Genomic DNA, 19,483 nt, shown 5'->3' with positions numbered 1-19,483 from the left:
GACGTATCCAGTCGACGACTCCACCTCCACACCAAGGGCCTCGATGATAGAGGTGCGGATATGGGACAGAGTGTGGTATTTTATTCCTTTCTTGACGACGACCGCAACACCCCCCCCCCCCCCCCTTGGAGCTGGTGCGATCAAGTCGAATAATGTTGTGGTCAGGCAACCAGAAGCTGTCGCCGGACTTTAGATGGGTTTCGGTTAGAAGGCCGATGCTGTGCTTGCGGAGGAAGTCGGCAAGCTCAATCTCTTTTGCTCTAACAGAGCAAGCATTCCAGGTGACGATAGTTAGCGGTTTAGACGTCATACTGGATGATGAACTTACCAAGCTCTTGGATCTGCTCGGGCTTATTGGGGCACTTACGAAGAGCACCGGACGTGTTGACGAAAATTTCCATCAGTTCATCCGCTGAGAAGAGATCAGGGTTGTTGTTTTGCGCTATTGGTTGTTTCCAGAATCCAGGGGGGATGGAGAGCTTTGGCCAGCAAAATCACCGGAGGTTGCTAGAGCAGAATGCACCCGCGAATTCACTTGCCTTTGCTGAGGAGCACTAAGAAGCGGGAAATCCTCCGTCCGAAATGCCGGGACTTTGTCCTTCTTGCGTCCTGGTTGGCTGTTAGTTGCCACTTGTTTTCGGATGCGTGTTATACGCCTTTTGCCTTCCTTCTCATACATATACTGATAGTCTAGTGGTCAAAGTATGGGTCTAATGATCGTTAGGTTTTTGGTTCAAATCCAGTCTGTTACTTTATTTTATTTTGTTTTATATGTTTTGGGTTAAAAACTTATAGTTAAACTCATAAATTTAGTTCATGATGTTAACTCGGATGATTCACGATTCTTGTGTGCGTTACGCAAACATAGCTCATGATATCATGAATATTATTCATGGTGTATTTTCATAACATGATAATACGCTATGTTCATGAAATCATGAGTCATTTATCTCATTTCGGATTTTTGATTTGTTCCCGTGTGAGAAGGTGCGTCTTTGGAGATCTACCAGAACTCTTCGAATGGTGCGGAACATCACAATTGAAAGAGGACTCTTGTGCGAAGAGTAACTATGTATCATAACTGCATGGAAAACTTTACTTTTCCATTGTAATGAGGTACTACGAAATGCATTAAACAGTTGCAGTGATTATGATCCGAACAAAGGAGGGAGAAAATCAAATAGGTAATGAACTCTTGATCGCTGGGAATACGTGTGAATATTTGAGGAGAACCAAGAGGCGAACGTCTATGTTTTTCCACTTTTATCGCTGTGGACCAACTGTAAACTGTAGAGGGAATTTATATATGAAAGTGTAAGCAGCTCGTTTTTGTTTGCTATTCAGATGTTATACTTAATTGTCTTAAAGATAAACCGTCCAGCTCAAACTATTGCATGGTTAAGAGGAGTGACCATCATCATCATAAAATCAGTAACTCCTTAGCAGTTAGAAGCAATCCATTTATTACGTTAAGCTTTAAGAAGGGAGCGGGTTGTTTTATCACAAATTTAAAGTAGGTGTTCCTAAGTTAAGTGGCTTTTCTAGTCTTTCACAAGCACCAACAAATTTTAATCGGTTAAAATAGTAAGACACCGATATAAACCAATATTTATATAACCTTTTGGGCCGAAAAGCTTGAGAACAATCTGAAAAGGCTGCTGGAGATAGAACTCACTATCAATAAACAAAAACAGACTCTACTAGGCCACCGAGCTCCTAAAACCATTACAAAACAAAACGACTGGCGGTCGTTTTATCCCATAGACGTGAAGCTAATCAAATTAAATTACGTCCACGAAAATATACAACACTTTTTTTAAACCAGATCGATCATACGAAAAAACCTGACTTCTCACACCAACCGAACAATAGATCACATGTGATCGAGATCATACCGGGTTACAAACAGGAATGTGAGGGCACGGATCTTAACACCTTGTAAACCAATAATATGTAAAAAAAATAAAGGGTTGTGTCCTAGACACGACCGCAGTACTCTAGTAGCATGCTCATCGCAAATCGGTTGTAGAAACTGCTATACTTCTTATTACAGTCATAAACAGGTTGCTGCAACTTATCGCGACAGAAGTGTGCTGCTCGGGTATGACGGAGAACCACGCAAAATTGATGTTTGTCATGCATTTTTGACTATTATACTTATTATTATGAATGGGGCGGGACAGAACGTATCTTTTGTGCAGAATATGGAAAAAGGATGGACTTTGGATGTTAATCTAATTGCATATATTGAGGTACCAGATAAGTTTTACAGTCAGTTGTTGGTAATTTACCAACATAATATCATCGGATGTATGTCTCCTTTTAAGCAATTGTTTTGAAAATTTTGGCTTTTGTTTTTACTTATAATTGAAGTTTGCTTAAAATGTATTGACCGGAAAAAAAAGTGATCGTCAAATCCATGTTTTTTTTTGAGTTGACGTTATAGACGAGGGGAGGGATATTTTGAATATCCAAGTCTCATTCCTCATTATGTGACAGGTGATCACACCGTGATCCACATTTATCCGCTAACTTGATCCTGCTTGTTGCAGCACAAAGTGCCACGCCGTCCGAAGCGGTAATGAGCAGAGGCACGACAGAAGCGCTGTTTTATTTCTTTTCAGGTTCAAGCAGAACGATGTGCAACCGCACCTGATAGGATTTCCTGCGGTTTTTTATGAATGGGGCGGGACAGAAAGTATCTTTTGTGCAAAATATGTAAAAAAGGATTGACTTTGGATGTTAATCTAATTGCATATATAGAGGTACCAGATATGTTTTACAGTCAGTTGTTGGTAATTCATCGAATGAATGTATCCTCTTAAGCAATTTTTTTTTTTGAAAATTTTGGCTCTGCGTATAAAAAAATGTTTTTACTTAAACGGGCTGTTCATAAACTACGCAGATATAATTTAAGGGGGGGGGATCAAGAACCCCAAAAAAACTGTCTACGTAGTTAATGAACAGCCCCTAATTGTGGTTTGCTTTAAATGTATTTCCCGGAAAAAATTGATCGTCAAAGTCCATGTTTTTTTAGGGTTGTTGTTAAGGGGGGGGGGGGTTGTTAAGGGAGGGAGGGGATTTTACATACATAATTTTTCAAGTGTCATTCCTCATTGTGGGGATCATGGATACGCCGTGATCCACCTTTATCCGCTGTCTTGGTCTTGCTTGCTGCAGGACCTAGTGCCACGCCGTCCAAAGCGGTAATGAGCAGAGGTAGGAAAGCAACGCCGTTTTATATCTTTTCAGTTTCAAGCAGAATGATGTGCAACCAAGTGGTATTCGTTTATGATGACTGGGTTTTGGGAAAACGTTTAGTTCATGAAAACAGTGATGAAATTATCATTTGCGCATTTTTCAAAAGTTTTTTGATTAAAATTTGGAAAAGTATTTATTTCACCAGATTCGTTAAGTAATATCCTATCGATTGGCGTATTTGGAATTTAATGTCATCTATAAATGACAAAGTTACAAGCGTTCAAAACCTAACACTATTTCACCACGAAATGTTTTGATTTGTACCCTAGTATAGTCGACAAAGACGTAGTTCTACTTCAAAAAAAAATGATTGAATCAACGTATCACGTGCTGGGCTTAGGACTATTAAAAAATGCATCCGATCCTATCAACAGCACATCCTTTTTACAAAACGTTCCAATGTCAATCGTCCGTATACCAAATCATGACAAGTTTTAGGAAAGTGCACTGCTGGCGCTGCAGTGCACCAGGTTTTTAAAATTATCTCCAGTTTTGGCATGAACAAACCATTGCCTAATATTATAATTAGTAGGGCCAAAAACTGTTACCATTACGAATATAAGATTGTGTAACTCATGGTTCACTTACCTTATGTTTATAGTAACATTAATTGCGTTCTCTTATTAGCTACTCCGCTGATGAAATAAGCTTAATAAGTTTAATTAAACTCACAGATATAAACGCAATTAGGTGCACTTCCTGTGCAAATAATGCCCCCCATTTTCAACTAAACACCGGCTTGACCGACTTTGCGAAGATAGTCCACAAACAAAACATGCAAAATTCGTTTGAAAGAGTACACTTGCTGCCATTCCTCGAGGAAAAGAAATTAATTACAAAAGTTTCTTCTGTGGTACCCACTTTGTTCCGTTCTTTGTTTCGTTGCTGACCGGCAATTTTCTTTGACCAAACTTGTACCGGCTGGTCTTTTTCTCTATAGGTATTTGTAAGTAGCGTTCGCAATTGCAGCCATCGTGGACCAAGTTCACCAAATCATGTTTTTTGTTTTCTTTTCTCGGAATAGAAAGAACAGAGTCTAATGATTAATAATGAAATTCAGTACCTCACTGGTGGCCTGCAGAACAATCTTTCGGTACATCCAGAATCGCTAGGATGTTCGACTAGGCCGAAGGATACAAATGGCTTCTGGCTTGACCGGTCAGGAGGTAGATTATGCATCGTAAACCTAATTACGAGAACAATGCTTTCTTTGGTGTGGCACTGTATAGTGAGGAGTGTGGTACGACGTCGGCTCAGCTAATTCCGGGGATAGTTACAGAATCGGAATTTGATTACGCTTTGTGCTGTTATCGGATTATGACTATTCTTGAGAGCTTCATCAATCTTCGTATGACCTTTGACCCGCCACAACAGACGCTTTTTCAGGAACTGAATAAATTTAGCCATATTGTATCACGCATATTGAAACATGCTTGCTTACCTGTTTAACATTCGTACGCATTCCCATTTCAGCACCTGAAACAAAACAAATTGAAAAATAATTACTTTTTGTGGTAGCTTCATTCAATGCTGCTAACATTTACTTTAATAACAAAGTTCAAAACCATTACAAAGCATGTAACCACCAAAAATTCCATTTCCTATATGAGTGTAGCACAGATAGAGCATGGCCGGAATCCCGTTTATCCCATTCTCACTTCAGCGAAGGATTACAAACACAGAAACTTCCGCCGTGTGTCCCCATCGACCAACCAACCGACCGGCTCGGTAACCGTACGGAAGCAAACCCATAAAAACCTCTGACAATGAAAGCGAAATTCCATGTAGTATCCAACAAGAGGGGCCGGATCCGCATAGCTCCTCGCATACCACATGATGTGGGTCGGATTTTGGTCCTTCGCTAGATGACATGGCCCGACGCCGTGCCTGTAGGACGCAGGACGACTAGTAAAAACCTGTGCGGGTGTGGCCAGAATGTCAGGATTATCACAGTCAAATAAGACAATCCGGTCGGTGGGTATTGCGAAAAGTAGCAATAGGTAGTAGTCGGTAGGGGCAGAGTGACCGTCTCTTGGCAAACATTTTCTCTTTTTCGAGACACTGTCAACACCGACCTCCACATACTTAACTGGCTTGATTGGAGATACACGACAGCGGCTCGTTAAATGTGGTGAGTGGTGCTATCCGCTGGCAAAGGTGGGAAGGTTAATTGTTATTAACTGGCCGTAAAAATCATGTGTTAATTATTGAAACCGAAAGCGAAGCTGTGTTTTGTTGATTAAAGAACAATATTAGTTTAGATGAGCCGGTGGACTGTGTGTATTTTCTCATTATGTGAATCCAAACATGAGTCGCAAACGGTGCTACTGGCTGTGTGAGGCTCACACTATTTTGGGAGGTGGGGGTTTGGTTTGGTAAAATGCGTAAATCAGCGTATAGATTTTTGTTTAATCAATTTAAACAATGTGGCGAAATGAGTTTATCAGCAAGGTGGGTTTGCAGGAAACCGTGCTTATTGTAGACTCTGGACACGCTCACGTTGATTAAAGATCGCCGCCAACGAAATTGACTATCTAGAGGTTGAACACGAAAAAATCCAGACACGAAAATATTGTTGGGTTTTACAAATGCGTTTTATTTTTCATAGTTCAATGTAACAGCTATACATTAGTAGGCTTATTGTACGACTGTTGTTTCGGTCTTCCTTCTTACCATAGGCCATTGCTCGAACTTTTCTTCGTACACGGCCCATAATCTTTTGCACGAGCACTGTTCCCACTTGTTTGGCTAGCAAATTCCATTTCCGCTTGAAATCCTTCAGGTCACTTGCAATCCCACCCTTTTCCTTCAGTATGTCCTTCACAATTGACCAGTATTCCTCAATTGGCCTTAGTTCCGGAGTATTGGCCGGATTCATCTCTTTAGGAACCGCTGTGACGCCATTTTCGCTGCACCACTGCTGGGTGGAATTTGAGAAGCGACAGATTGCCAAGTCCGACCAGAATAGGGAATCCACCTCATGCTGCTCCAGAAAAGGTAGTAGTCTCTTCCGTAGGAACTCCTCCTAGTAAATTTGCTGGTTCATGGTCCCTGAAGTAACGAAAGTTTCGCTTTTCAGCCCACAACTGCAGATTGCTTGCCAGACAAGTAACTTTTTGGGGAATTTATACTTCTTTTGATTTTACATTCACGGTCAACCGAGGTATAAAAATTCCTGCCCAGGAATTTGATCGAAAACTGCAAGGAGCAGATCGACCGGAGTTATCGTTTCGAGCAGGATTGAATCGCGACGTGCTTACTCCGGTGAAGCCATGATGAAAACAAATAAACTTATAATGATAACCAATGCCTACCCGAGCAAAGTCGGTTGACAAAATGAAAGCAAATCGATATTAAAGTGTGCAGTTCCTATCATAATAAAAACTCATTTTGATTTCAAATGTTGCGACATAAGTCTGATATCATATTGTGCTTTCATTATGCAGTCAAAACGTTTTAAATGAAAGCAACTTAACTTGAAGTTCTGTTGTTTACGTCTTGTTTAAAATTTAATTGAAATTCATCTATCGTTGAACTAATGATTATCGTTTATCTGATTTGTTTAACACATTTTAGGTCATTCGTGACTTGCCCGCGGTGAGATTGGAGCCTAAGTCTTTCAGCTTGAGAAACGTGAATGGTAACCATTTACTCTAGGCTCGTATTCAGTTAAACATTATGAATGCAAAATCAGTAATCAAATTGATTTAATTGAAAGCAGGATTAGTTTTCCGTTTGCTTAAACAGTGTAAAATTTTGCTCTCATTTTTGCTGTGTTAACCGTTAAGTCAACCAAAATGAGATCAACTGGAGTATTCAAAATAAGTTACATCATAACAGCAAATTTTGATTTCAATTTGATCTTCAGCTTTGCTCGGGTACTGTCATTATTTACACTCTTACCTTGATTCAGCGAAATTTTTGAAAAAAAATTACTCAAACAATGCTTTAATGGCAGCGTTTTTAATGTGTCCGGATTTTTTCGTGTTTAACCGTGACAATACGTTGATTACTCCGGTAGTCCTCTAAGCTCTACGGTCATGAGATCTAGACTGTAGTCGTGGAATACCAACTTGACCTTGGTGTTTTAGAACGGAAGGTGTTGCGCACTATCTACGGTGAAGAGCAAACGAAATACGGAAAGAGGAGGAGGCAAATAATCCGTGAGATGCACCAGCTGCGGAGAAAACCACGAATTAGCCTCACCGCAATAATTGGGTGACTTAGAATATCAGACGAAAACCCAGAAGAAGAGTTTCTCTGCAGAAAACGCGTATCATGACTAGGGGATGACAAAATGTTGCCTGTGCATTATAACGGGTGTTCAATAAAAAATGAGAATGATTTCAGTGCCGTCCAGCGCTCTTGTGAGAGAATCGCAATTTTTTTTTACTAGCTGTATGACTGAAAAAATTCTCATTTTTTATTGAACACCCGTTAGATTCAACATGGCGTCCAATGATTATGTTTTGATTATTTTGATCATCATTAAACACCAGTAAAATAATCTACCAGGCTTCCAATCATTCAGTTTATTGTTGCTCAGTACTCATGGCTTTGAAAGAATATTGAAAACCGATCGAAACTTTGATTTGAAAACGAAATTCCATCACTAACCCCTTGCCCCATTGCACCAGTTTTACGGTAAACCAACCAGAAACAGGGTACAAAATGTAAAGTACAAATATCAATGTTATGTTTTCTTGAAGAATAATAACCTTAGATAGTAAGTTTAATTAACTTTGTGTTTAGTTTGTGTGTGGGTGCAAAGAGCGCTCAATGCTTCTCAGTGAATTGTGCTGAATGAGCTGAGCCAAAAAGTTGAGCACGTTTCTTCGGGACCTTCAGGTCTTAGAGTTACCTCTATGGTATTACTAACATAATCTCTCTTTTAGCGAAACACTCACGCTAATTTGAATGTTTGCACTTATCATTTAAGAATAATGCAAGGTAGGTATTTAAAACGAAAACAAAATGGCGAATGATGGCAAATATGTTGACGAACCATCCGGCTGCGCTGACGAAAATGTTCCAATCGATAACTAATTGACTCTGAGAAGATGGATAACCGATAAATCTCTAGTAGTGGCAGCAGCAGCACCTCAGAGAGTGATGCTAGTGACTCCGATACCGACACACACACGACGAAAAAAAAAAATCTAACTCGGATTGTGCATCGATCACAGCTGCATATTCATCGAGTTCGCCATCGGTTAGCGCATCCTTGAGCGCATCTACCCCGAAAGCAATGCCCACCGAAAACGCAAACCAGAACACATTGGAACACACCATTTAACGCCGAACGGATCGAACGTATCCTGAAATCCTGATAACAGCTGGAACTTCTCTAGCGAAGTAAACGCTTGTGCAATTGTCCGTGGAAGTTCCTCCTCCAGCATCCGCTGGTACCACATGAAACCGTTCCCAGGTGGCATTGCCGCCAATAAAATGTGGAATGAATGTAATAGTTACATTGGAAACTTCGAGATAGGTGCGCCCAAGGCGACTACTGATTCATAATTCAGCCATGTTGGATTTTTGAATGGGGCAGTGACCGAGTTTGTTCACAATTTGCTCTAAAACCTCACTTTTCTTCCCGCGATTTCCTCGCCCATATAGTGAGAACCCTAACAAACAAGTACCATAAACGAACTGTACCCCGGATGGGAAAAGTATTCCACAAATGGTTTGGATGATAACCCTGAACACGTTGTTAAGCTCTCTTTTGTATATACCCACCATGGGTGCGCCGGGATGTGAATCAGGGGATGGATATGGCTGTCATATCGCTTAAGTTTGCTGCGTACCGAACATCTGCAACGTTGTCAGCGGTACCATGGTATAACAATGTTGTTTTGATGTTGAGTACGTGTATTCAGCTATATGTCAAACCCCTGATGTGAATGCCATGCAATGAGGTACACTCAAAATAATCTACACGTTGAAGCTATGTGAAAAATTACGTAAGCTCTCACTTTTTCCTCTCCTCTCAGTTTTACGTGGCTCACGTAGAATGATGTGATGTTCCTTGAATTTCACATGGAGTTCCTTTTTAACACACCTACATAATCAATGAAATGTACATGATTTTCACATAACACTGAGTCTATGTGCGTTTCACGTAAAGCTTTTGTGATTTCCACATCTAAAAAAAGAGTGGTACTTAGAGGTACGTAGGTACACTCAGAGCGTTGCAAATCATGGCGGCATCACGATATCCTTTGTTCGGTATTTTTGAAAGATAGTGGCAAGATGTAAGTTTTTTTTTTTTTTTTTTTTTTAAGTGCGTTTATTTTTCCAGGCTCATTTGCCGTAGCTTTGCGGAGCCGATATTCATTGTTTGGATGACAAAATTTCTTAAAACTAACGTTAGTAAAACGGGGGCCGATTACTCGCGGCTATCTCGAGGTTAGGGGTAACAAATTGTAACAAATGGATGGCAGGGTAGGGATTGAGAACACAAGGTTTGGAGAGCAATGTGCTTTTTATCTCGAACTAAGCGACCAACTGACGAAAAAGACAAACATGGGGGTACACCGATGGGCAGCTAACAACTTGGGGGAACACAAGATGACACTAACTACTAAATCCTCAGATCGATCCGTTTTAAAAACACATAAATTAAATTAAAATATTCGAGATCTCGGCTCGCCAAGATGTCTCTAACGGGCCGCATAGGTTGTTTTCCTCGGGCCCTGAGGGATGCGGATAACTCGGATCTAGCAACACAATGTAGGGTGCATGACCAAAGCACGTGGTCGATATCGTGATAGCCACTACCACAAGCGCACAAATTGCTGCCTGCGAGCCCGATTCGGAAGAAATGCGAGTCTAACGAGTAGTGATTGGACATGAGCCTTGATATGACACGTATAAAGTCACGGCTCATGTCCAATCCTTTGAACCATGGCTTGTTCGACACCTGTGGGAGAATAGAATGTAACCATCTTCCCAGATCACTCTCATTCCATTTTTGTTGCCAGTTGGTGAGGACGTGCTGACGGGTAATTGAGAAAAATTCCGCAAAGGCGATTTGTCGATCAAAAATATCGCCTTCCATAGCGCCCACCTTAGCTAGCGAGTCCGCTTTCTCATTACCCGGAATTGAGCAATGAGATGGGACCCAAGCTAAGGTGATAGTATAGGAGCTGTTAGATAAAGTACTCAATTTTGCTCGGATTTCGGTCAGGAAATACGAGGAGTGCTTCATCGGCCTCATTGATCGAATAGCCTCCAACGAGCTAAGGCTATCAGTAAAAATAAAATAGTGATCAGATGGTAGTGAGGCAATTTGCTCTACTGCGTAAAATATGGCTGCTAGTTCCGCAACGTATACGGAACAGGGTTTTTGCAGTTGATATGAGGCGCTATGAAATTCGTTGAATACTCCAAATCCAGTGGAAGCGTTTATAGTTGACCCATCTGTGAAAAAACTCTTATTGTTACTAACATGGTGGTACTTGTTTGCAAAAATTATGGAACAACCATCGATCGATGGTGATCTGGTATTCCACGGATTTCTTGCAACATGGTCAGATCAAAATTTACAGAGGAACTATAAAAGTCTTGGAGGCAAACACGAGAGGAATTGAATGAAGAAGGGCCAATCTCCAGCGTCATGTACTCGTAATAGAGACTCATGAATCTTGTTTGAGGATTTCTGTCGAGCAGCTTCTCAAAGTTTTCTATTACTAATGGGTTCATTACTTCACAACGGATAAGAAACCGGAAGGACAGTTCCGCGAAACGATCTGTCAGTGGGAGAACACCCGCGAGTACTTCGAGGCTCATCGTATGCGTCGAGTGCATACAGCCAAGCGCGATTCGGAGGCAACGGTATTGAACCCGTTGCAGCTTCAGGATATGTGTTTTCGCCGCGGATTGAAAGCAGAAGCTTCCGTACTCTAGAACCGACAAGATGGTTGTTCGGTACAACCTGATCAGATCTTCCGGGTGTGCTCCCCACCAAGTTCCAGTGATTGTACGAAGAAAATTGATTCTTTGTTGGCATTTTTGTTTCACATACGCAATATGTTTTCCCCATGTGCTTTTGGAATCGAACCAGACACCTAAATACTTGAAAGATATACTTTGAGTGATTGTTCTACCCTTTAGTTAAAGCTGTAACTGTGCAGGATGATGCTTCCTAGAAAAAACAACCAACTCAGTTTTCTCCGGAGAGAATTCGATACCCAGCTTCATAGCCCAAGTAGACAAATTGTCTAATGTATCTTGCAATGGTCCTTGCAGGTCCGGTGCACTTGGCCCTATAACGGACACAACACCGTCATCTGCAAGCTGCCTTAGCGAGCAATTTTCATCAAGACAACCATCAATGTCTTTTACATAAAAATTATAAAGAAGGGGGCTTAAACATGAACCCTGGGGGAGACCCATGTAACTAATTCGTGAAGTTGTCGAGTTTCCATGAGAAAAGCTCATATATTTCTCAGACAACAAGTTGCTCAAATAGTTGTTCATAATTGGTGAAAGCCCACTATCGTGGAGTTTATCCGAAAGGACATCGATACAAACAGAATCAAAAGCCCCCTTAATGTCCAAGAAAACTGAACCCATTTGCTGTTTTTGCGCATAGGCCAGTTGAATTTCAGTTGAAAGCAACGCAAGACAGTCGCTCGTTCCTTTGCCTCTCCGAAATCCAAATTGCGTATCTGAAAGTAAACCATTCGACTCGACCCATTTGTCTAGACGAAAAAGAATCATTTTCTCCAACAATTTCCGTATACAGGACAGCATCGCGATGGGACGGTACGAGTTATAATCCGACGCGGGTTTACCGGGTTTTCGAATGGCGATAACTCTTACTTGCCTCCAGTCATCCGGAACAATGTTGTGCTCCAGAAATTGATTGAATAAGTTCAACAAGCGTCTCTTCGCGACATCTGGGAGATTTTTAAGCAAGTTGAACTTGATTCTATCCATTCCTGGAGCTGAATTGTTACATGAAAGGAGAGCAAGTGAGAATTCCACCATCGAAAACGGGGAATCTATTTCGTTATTACCCGACGGACGATCACGAACGTTGGTTTGAACCGACACCGAATCCGGGCAAACTTTCCGCGCGAAGCTGAATATCCAACTGTCCGAGTACTCCTTGTCTTCGTTAATCGGTGATGACGCGTTTCGCATTCTCCTGCCGACATTCCAGAGTGTTCTCATGGAAGTCTCTCGCGACAAACCATCGACGAACCGACGCCAGTAACCGCGTTTTTTTGCTTTAATTAAGTCCTTAAAAGTTTTCTCGAGGTCGGTGTACCGCTCGAAATCCCCGACCTTGCCGTGTTTGCGGAACCGTTTAAACGCGGCGGACTTCTCGCTGTTCGCGTCGGTGCAATCCTTATCCCACCACGGGGTGGGAGGTCGCTTGCGGACGGAAATACCCGGAACACGTTTCGTCTGTGCTCGCAGCGCAGAATCGATGATAAGACGCGCGAGAAAGGAGTACTCGTCCAGCGGAGGAAGTACGTCAACCGATTGGCTGGCATCAAGAACCGCGGTCGCGAATTTTCGCCAGTCAATGTTTTTTGTAAGATCGTACGCGATGTCGACCGAACGAGTAGAAGATGAACCATTGGTAATAGAAATTTTGATTGGCAAATGGTCACTACCGTAGGGATCTTGAATTACTTTCCACGAGCAATCCAACGATAGTGAACTCGAACAAAGTGAGAGGTCTAATCTGCTTATTTTTGCTGGAGGTTTGGCTACTCGTGTTGCTTCCCCGGTGTTCAGAATTGTCATTTTGAAGAAGTCGCACATGTCGTATATCAAGGTTGAGCGGTTGTCGTCGTACAGTTCCCCCCAGCCTGTACCGTGAGAGTTAAAATCTCCCAAGATCAACCGTGGCTCCGGCATAGCCGTGCAGATATCCGAGAAACTTTGACGAGAAATCGCAGTTCGCGGTGGAAGACATACTGAGGCAATACTGAGGCATTTACCTCGAATATTAACCTGACATGCAACAACTTCAATGCCTGTCACCGAAGGCAGATCGATTCTGTAGAAGGAATGGAGCTTGTTGATCCCCAGAAGCACCCCTCCATGCGAATCTGCGCGGTCAAGGCGAATAATGTTGAAATCGTGGAAAGCAAGATCGTTGTCTGAAGAGAGCCATGTTTCACAAAGGGCAAATGCATCAGAAAGTGAGTTGTTAACTAAAAATTTAAATGTGTCAAGTTTTGGCATAAGACTTCTACAGTTCCACTGAAGAACAGAGATCATATCCCCGACCTCATTCGGAGAATTATCCATCGAAAGATATGATCGATGCAAGGAAGGACCACCTAGAAGCTAGTTGCTTCAAAAGAGTTTTCACCATTGGCAGCACTAAATTAATAATGCTCCTCGTTGAGTCAGAGACATTGAATATACTGAAGAAGCTATCCACAATACCAGAAAACGTGAACATGGGGGCATGTTCTTGCTGATTATTCAGCTGCTTTTCTGGCCGAAAAACTGGGACATCTGGGGTTTTAGATGATCCTGGAAGTGACGGAAAGTTCTTGTCATAATTACAAGGTTTAAAACCCGGTGGAATGGGTTTCGGTGTATTTCCGTTACCTCTTGAATTTTCCAAGGTGGAAGGGTGGTCCGTACGAGTGGCCTTACGAGGCTTTTCGGTGGTGTGTTGTTTTGCTCGTTTTCTCGTATTGCCTTTAAAGACAAACGGACTACCCTCACCGCCCTCTGAGTCAGAGTCTAGATCATCAACTGGCAAAATGGAGAACGTGTTACTGTTTTTTGGTGTGGTCTGAGAAGATGAAGCGGTATTCTTCAAGAGTTCTGCTAGTGTTCTCTTGGAGCGAGCTTGCAGAGACCGCTTAAGTTTTTCTCCCTGCTGTTTATACCTCGGGCAGTTAGTCAGGGTATGCAGGCTCTCCTTGCAGTACACGCATTTTGGTGGAGCACCGCAAGGGCCCTCTTGATGTTGCTCGCCACACTGATCGCAGCGTGGTTTGTTCGAGCAGTAGTCCGATGTATGACCAAGTTGTTTACATTTCGAGCAGTTCATTACCCGAGGTACAAACAGGCGTACAGGCAGCCGAACCTTGCCAATAGCGACGTAGTGAGGTAACGCTGAACCCGAAAACGTCACACGAAACGAGTTTGACAAGGAATAAGTTTTTTTGGAGCCTACTACGGATACTGACTGCATTTGAAGGCAGTCCAATATCTTCACCTTCGGCAGAGCACGGTTTTTAAAGATTCCGAAGGAATCGGGACCCAAGAAATCATCACTAGTCAAACTCGCTTCGGTGACCACTCCTTCAATTTCTACCTCACTACTGGGTATGTAGACTCGGTATTCCAATGAAAAAAGCTCGCACGCAACAATTTGGTTAGCCTGCTTCCGGTCATCAACGGTAACGCGCAGTTTTATTGGTGTTACCTTGAAAATATCGGTAACGGCCGAAAAATGTGTTGTTAGATCCTTAGAGATCCTCGGAATGTTCAAAGGTTTTTGTTTGGGCCGGAAAAAAACAACCCATGGGCCTTTCGAGGCTTCTGGGTAAGCCTTTAGGCGGGGGAGCGCAGAGGTTTTTGGGGGCAATGGTGTGGGGGGTGCAGGTGGACGAGGAGGAGATGGTGGGGGAGAGGGTTGTGGGCGATACCTTTTCTTGGGATATGCTCCAGTATTTTTGCTGGAGAGCGAGTCAACTGGAACGTCAAGGGTTTCCATTTCCACAACTTCCTCGAGACTTTCGTGTGAGGTGGAATTAAGAGTTTCGTCGTCTGAGATGGAAAGCGACCATCCCCCGCCTTTATCATTTTCATCCATTGCGGTTAAATATCGCCGCAATGGTGTTTTTTGTAAAAATTTTTACAAATAATTGCAGTAATTTCAAATAATATCAAAAATAGAAAAAAAAATATATATATATATAGTTTCACTCTACTAACGAGGAATACATGCAAAGAAAAAAAAATCAAAAAAAAAATAAAAAAAAAAATAATGATTATATACTATTTACAGAGTTTTGGATCACCCTAAGTAATACAAAAATAATAATAAAAAAAAAATCAAGAAAAAAAAATCAAGCGAAAAAAAAATTGGATTTTTGGATCACCCTAATTAAACACCAATCTAATATTGGACCAGGGAAACAAGGAAGATGCTATACTGGCGAGAACAATACAAACGACACGATTTATACCTAACACACTGAGGCGGCAGCAGACTGGAGAGATATAATTGTTTGATCCAACTGCTGCAGAGTCAATAACCTCGATGCTGGTGTGCCTCGGTCGACTCGGTAGGCAATATGACGCTCTTTCGTTGTTGCTATCGGTGGGGTGATGTACCGATAGTGGTGATGATTTTGCTGATGATGTTGCGATGATGCTGGGTTAAAGCTGGACCGTAATGAAAGCACTCGGCATATCATTAACGGCTTCCTCACTCGCGCACTAGTCGTCTAAACACTATGCCAATTAACTTTGGCGAGAAAAAACCCTCGCGTGGGGAAAAACTCAAAACTCAAATGATAGTGTCGTACAACGAGACCGATGCGACTTGATCGGCTCAGCGTGCGAGACGGAATGAAGATGTAAGTTTTAAAATTATGGATTATTTTTTTCTCTTTGACAAAAAACAAACTGACTGTTTCATTGTGCTCAACCGAATGATATCAAGCTGTCCAGCAGTTTGTTCATCTAAGGAAAAATGTACCTTGGCCCATCCCGATGATCGTCCAGATTGTTTGTGCTGCGTATCGAATATTTAAAAAAAAATCTGATGTGGTGTATTTAGAATATATGAATGAATACATTAATGGAATATTATTATATTTTACTACTATAAATACAGTAAAGATTTTATCTACATATTAAGGAAATATTTGTAAAACAGTGTCAAAATATTGATACTAGAATCCTCCAATGAATGTTACCGACCAAATCAGGTAACTTCTATGTGATAATTCTGTGACGGTTAAGCTTCATGAAATGAGTGCCCCTACATGAGAATCACCTAGCTCTTATGTGAAAAGTACGATGGAAAAAATCTACGTATGTTTTCACGTAGCATTGACGTGGAAATTATTCTGAGTGTACATAGAGAAGTGTAGCAGATTATAAAATATTGTTGTATTAGTAATCCAATAAAAACCAACGAAACGCAATTAGTGACGTTTCTTATTGTTTGTATCGTACAGTGGTTTCACTCCCACAAGTAAACCGATTGCTTCACATCGGGAATGCCATGAGCGCAACCCAATCGAAAACAAGCCTTTTACATGTCGTGAATATACCCAGTCATCGAAAACAAGCCTTTATAACACGCTAATCTTAGATCACCTAAAATTAGGTATTTTCTTTTACCTAAAATTATCGGCATTTTTACCGACTATAAGGTATTTTTCAGAAAATCTGCATCTGAGCATTTGACCTCATATATTATCGGGACAGTGACAATAATCGGAAACGCTCCTGAAATAGCATTGTACTAATTTAGTTCCATGTACCTGTGAGTAACTTAATTAATGTATATTTCATAATAAGGAAAGTTAACCTTTGGTTAATGGAACAAATATTAGCTTATTCTTTTTTTAAGAGTGAAGGGGAGATATGTGTGGGTGCAAATAGCGCCCAATGCTTCTCAGTGCACTGCACAGTGGTCCAGAATGCAGATTTAGGTGGAATGATATGTTTTGAGTCTCCTCCATTTTTATGACAATAAATTCTAGGGTGGTTCTTATTATCATTGAAATAAAAAATCTAACTTTTTTGTTTGAATAAATTAAGGTATAAATTTTTCGGCAAAAATATTGTTAAGCTAATTTAAAGCAACTTTATTGAAAACAACTTTTTTGTATCTCTTAAATTGGCCGATTAAGAGCTATTTTCTTGAATTGAATAAGGGTGGCTATAAAAAACAGTTATTTTGCTCTAGTTTTCTTATTTCAAATTTTGCATCAAAGGTGTGTTGAAATAATTTTTAGATCCTTAGAAGACGCAAATTTTTGCTGCAATATCTTTCACCGATCAAGAGCTATTGACGTTTTTATACTAAAAATATGCACTTTTTAAATGTTAATATCTCTGATTGGGGCAAACAAAAAAAAAGTTTTTATGGCAATAAGTTTTTGTTCTAAAAAATTCTCTTCTTTTGGTGTTTGCAAATGTCAGAGTAGTCCTCAACCGAGGGAATTTTTAAAACTAACTGTTTTACAAAATAAAAACATGTGTTGTTGGAAAAAGTTGTAGCTAAGTTGATTGAGTTTAAAAAATAACGTACCTCTTGTTTTTTCAGATTATTCAGAATAATATACATCATTGCAAATTCCGTAAAAAATCTTTTTTTTTGTTTGCCCCGACCAGAGATATTTACATTTGAAAAGTGCATATTTTTAGTATAGAAACGTCAATAACTCTTCATCGGCTAAAGATATTGACAAGCTTTGTGCAGCAAAAAATTGCGCCTTCTAAATATCTAAAAGTTATTTGAAGACAGCTTTGCTGAGAAATTGGAGATAAGAAAGCTAGATCAAATTCTTTAGTGGGAATGACACTGATGAAGACTGCACATTGTAGTCGAAATAAAGGGTGATACGGTCAAAATTTGGTCAAGGGAAAACGCGTGTAAATCGGTGAAATCGTTTATTTAAAAAATCAAATTAAATTTCTTTTTCAAGTTCAATTAGTATAAAATTCAGGAAAAATATTCAGTTAGGCTTCCGCTTTTCCAAATCCGAATTGCCGGGCCTTACGCTTGACCCCTGCCATCAGATTTTGTACAGCCACCTTGTCCACCTTCTTCGCCGCAGAAAGCCAGTTTGCCTTGAACTGCTGCTCGCCCTTAGCAGTTTTTTTGGTCTTCTTTAGGTTCCGCTTGACAATAGCCCAGTATTTCTCAATTGGGCGGAGCTCTGGCGTGTTGGGAGGGTTCTTGTCCTTGGGAACCACCTGCACGTTGTTGGCGGCATACCACTCCATGGCCTTTTTACCGTAATGGCAAGATGCCAAATCCGGCCAAAACAGTACGGAACAACCGTGTTTCTTCAGGAAAGGCAGCAGACGTTTATTCAAACACTCTTTCACGTAAATTTCTTGGTTGACAGTCCCGGAAGCTATGAAAATGCTGCTTTTCAAGCCACAGGTACAGATGGCTTGCCAAACCAGATATTGCTTTGCGAACTTTGACAGTCTCATGTGCTTGAAAACATCTGCTACCTTTCCCCTTCCTTTTGCCGTATAAAACTCCTGTCCCGGAAGCTGCTTGTAGTCGGCTTTGACGTAGGTTTCGTCGTCCATTACCACGCAGTCAAACTTCGTCAGCATCGTCGTGTACAGCCTCCGGGATCGCGCTTTGGCCGTCGTATTTTGTTTATCATCGCGATTTGGAGTCACTACCTTCTTGTAAGTCGATAGTCCGGCTCGTTTTTTGGCTCGATGCACGGTTGTAGACGATACACCCAGCTTATTTGCGGCATCTCGGAGAGAGAGGTTAGGGTTTCGCTTGAAACTACCGGCAACTCTCTTTGTCGTCTCAGCGGCTTCCGGTTTTCGATTTCCCCCCGATCCAGACTTCCTGGCTGTCGACAAACGTTCCCCAAACACTTTAATTACATTTGTAACGGTTGATTTGGCAACTTTTAGCGATTTTGCCAACTTTGCGTGCGAGTAGCTCGGATTTTCGCGATGCGCGAGCAAAATGTTGATACGCTGCTCTTCTTGCTTGAACGGCATTTTGACAACTGAAGAGTGAATTCCAAAATCAAAATAGGAGCAACATTCTACACACACACACCTTCAAAATGAGGGGTGTTCAGGTTTTTTAAATGCAAAATTGAAAGAAATACGTCAAGTTGATATTGACCAAATTTTTACCGTATCACCCTTTACGTATCTGTCATGGATACCAAAATTAATTAAGTGGAATTAAATGGAAGATAACCTTTTTTTGCTGTTAAGCATTCCGCTAACAAAACCAATTTCATTACTTCACAATATCATTCCACCTAAATCTGCATTCTGGACCACTGTGCACTGTGCTGAACATTCAGCACTATCTCAGGGACTCGTAGTCAGCCATGATTAGAGTTGTGAGGTCAATGAACTGAACACTGCATTCTTGTCACTCTCAATCACCAACCACCGTGGAGGTAAGCCGTGCGGCGATATCGTGCTGATTCCTTTCCGACTAATGGTCAGTTATTCACAGTTTGTATTTTGTGTGTGTGGGTTTTTTGTTTATTTTGTA

The 19,483-nt window shown here is 41.2% G+C and overlaps 1 protein-coding gene across 3 annotated transcripts in view; it reads right to left on the bottom strand.

Annotated features, from left to right (window-relative positions):
• Window positions 1-19,483, bottom strand: part of Shal (Potassium voltage-gated channel protein Shal) — a 635,870-nt gene that overhangs the window by 477,322 nt on the left and 139,065 nt on the right. For all 3 annotated transcript variants that reach the window (XM_065229083.1, XM_065229080.1, XM_065229084.1), the window contains exon 3: window positions 4,703-4,737. The gene's annotated coding sequence lies outside the window, so the exon portion shown is untranslated. The remainder of the gene's footprint in view (window positions 1-4,702; window positions 4,738-19,483) is intronic.

This window comes from Ochlerotatus camptorhynchus, unplaced genomic scaffold, assembly GCF_037179485.1.
Source record: "Ochlerotatus camptorhynchus isolate MF236.1 unplaced genomic scaffold, CSIRO-AGI_Acam_v1.1 ptg000307l, whole genome shotgun sequence".
NCBI classification, from domain to species: domain Eukaryota; kingdom Metazoa; phylum Arthropoda; class Insecta; order Diptera; family Culicidae; genus Ochlerotatus; species Ochlerotatus camptorhynchus.
This window is presented reverse-complemented; position numbering and strand designations above follow the sequence as displayed.